Source organism: Octopus bimaculoides, chromosome 4, assembly GCF_001194135.2.
Source record: "Octopus bimaculoides isolate UCB-OBI-ISO-001 chromosome 4, ASM119413v2, whole genome shotgun sequence".
NCBI lineage: Eukaryota > Metazoa > Mollusca > Cephalopoda > Octopoda > Octopodidae > Octopus > Octopus bimaculoides.
In genome coordinates, this window is record NC_068984.1 from 51,165,745 (window position 1) to 51,168,778 (window position 3,034).

The following is a 3,034-nucleotide window of genomic DNA, read 5'->3' on the forward strand; positions in this document are numbered from 1 at the left end:
ATATATATATATATATATATATATATATGTATATATATGAATATGTATAAACATAGATATATGCGTGTGTGTGTGTGTGTGTGCATAGACAGAAAAATAAACAAATAGATAGATAGATAGATAGATAGATAGATAGATAGAGAGATAGAGAGATAGATAGATGAGGAAAAGCTGGCCCACATTCCGTGCTCACTATCTCGTTTGCATAGAGAAATTTAGACATAATTTTTGTCATTTGTCATCAATGCTGTATATACACGTGCATTTTAGCAAAATCGACTTTGACTAACGGCACTTCTATACACACACACTTATTGTTGTTTTTGTGGAACTATTTTCGTTGTCGTTGTTGTTGTTGTCGTCATTTTACTTTGATATTTACACAGCTGCAGCTTTTTTGTTTGCATTGTATTTTTTTTTAATCTATTGTGGTTGTTGGTCTTTTATTTGTCATTGCTGTCGGTGTTGTTTTTCGCCGTTATCTTTATTATTTATCATGATAAAAGGGGCAGTGATTTAGCAGAAGCGGCAGAATGCTGACCTAATTGCAGTCTTGTTCTTTATTATTTTGCGTTCAAATCCGGTCGGTTCGTTTCTAACTGCCATCGCTGCATAATCAGCATTATAAGAACCAGTAATATGCCAGTGTGTTAGTATTGGGGCGAAAATGGCTCTTGGATGTTGTGTCTGCAATCTGATCTCAAAGAAGATTGTGTTACTCAAAGTAAAGAAGAATTTTATACGAAAGTACGAAAGTACAAAACCTGTTTGTTGTGCCTTCTGTTAATAAAGATCCTAGAGTAAAGAAAACAGCGATCCTCTCTCACTTCAATAGTTGTGGTTATATTGGATTCAGCTCAGAGTTGATATGTGTCGGCTTTCATCGTCTCTTTGACAAACTCTTTGAACGAAAGCTATCGTGGAAACAGTGGGTTTTGAGAGTCTATCCTGTTTACCTTCACTTCTTAGACGAATTTCGACTAAAGAATTTATCAAGGTACCCGAAGTACTCGAAAGGTACACAATGTTTGTACGACTCTGGAAGCATAGATAATCTACCTTACAAACATTATTCATAAATGGCGAATGTATACACATGTATTTTGTTTAGCAATAGACGAGGAAATGCCGTGTGATATTCCTTCTGGATCCTTACATTTTGAATTCAAATCCTGCCAAGGTCAACTATGGCATTCATTCTTCCGGGGTCGATAAAATAAAATAGCTACCCAGTTCTGGGGACGATGGTATTTACTAATCCTCTCCGCTAAAAAAAAACTGTTGGTCGTGTGTGTAAATTAGAAAGCATTATTATTATTATTATTATTATTATTATTATTATTATTATTATTATTATTATTATTATTATTATTATCATTATTATTATAACTAAGAGTACGAGTTGGCAGAATCGTTAGCACGCCGGGGAAATGCCAAGCGGAATTTCGTCCGTCTTGAAGTTCTGATTTAAAGTTGGAGTTCTTAGTTGAACTTGAAATTCTGAGGTCGACTTTGCATTTCAACCTTCCGAAGTTGATAAAATAAGTTGATTGGGGTCGACTGGGGTCGATGTAAACAACTTTTCCCTTTTGGGGTTAGTGGCGTACATTGGCTGGTAATATGCCACACGGTTTCACCGTTTTGTCTGCAGATTCTGCACTTATCACTTTCTGCTATGTTGTCTATTCTGTATTTAATGTAGTTTGTTCTTCGTGCTTGCTCTTCGGCAGCACAGACTAGAGTCTCCGTTTCCGGTTTTAAATCACTTTTAGTCATCCACAGCCATCGTTTTTTTCTCTGCCTGTCTGTCTTATCTTCAACATCCCTATGAAATTGACCATGCATTCTTTTCTTTACCCACCTATTTTCAGTTTCATTCGTCTTCAATTGCTTGTACAGTGCTTTATCTTTGCAATCTTTCATCTTACACATGCCTGACCTTCTTACTTCTAATAATAATAATAATAATGATAATAATAATAATTATTATTATTATTATTATTATTATTATTATTATTATTATTATTATTATTATTATTATTATCATCATCATCATCATCATCATCATCATCATCATCATCATCATTATTATTATTATTATTAAGGCACCGAACTTACAGAATCGTTAACTAAATGTTTATCGACATTTCGTCTGTCTTTACATTCTGAGTTGAAAGTTAGCCGAGGTCAATTTTGCTTTTCATCCTTTCGGGGTCGATAAAATGAATACCAGTACAAGGGTCGCTGTGTTTGGTTTACTCTTAGCCCAAAATTTCAGGCCTTGTGCAATAATGTTTATTATTATTTGCTGCTAGCTTCAGACTGCCATGTTAAAATTCCGCTGCGATATTTCTCGATATTTTACCAGTGTCACTGGGGAAAGTAATTTTCATTTTAGATCTTGTTTCACGTTTGGACTTTTAATAAATATTTTGGGAGGTCTACCCCTCACTGTGGTTATATAAAAAGTCGTCAGCTTTTTAAAACTTTTTTTCATTTTAATTCTTTTTACTAATGTTGAGGCAAAAAAAAATTCTTTTTTCCCCAGATACACTTCTCAGAAACATTGTAGAGAAAGGGAAAAAAAACAAATTTTGAAATATATTGATGAACACACGGACAAATGAGAGAGAAGTTTTTTTTTTAATATGTAGCATAAAAAACAACGTGTTTTACGACAGCGACAAGTGCCAGCCTAACACAGACCATCACAAAGAAAAAGGAACTGAGCTTTACCATAGAAATTGTCTAGGGAAGACTAGGGAACGGCCCTGGCAGATTTTGGAAGTGAAATCTCCTTTTTTGAGACAGTGAAAGCATATGGCACCATGTGTATTATGTCTTAAACAGAAGATGTGTGACCAAGCAGGCCAAAATCGTGCATGATACACCTGCTCATAAGCTGGTCCTACATTATTTGGGAAGGAGAAACAAGACTGTGACTGTCTGGGAGAGCGGCGATGGTACCAACGACCGACTAGTAATCATTATCGTAATACATAATGAAATGGTGTTTAGTACAGATATATATATA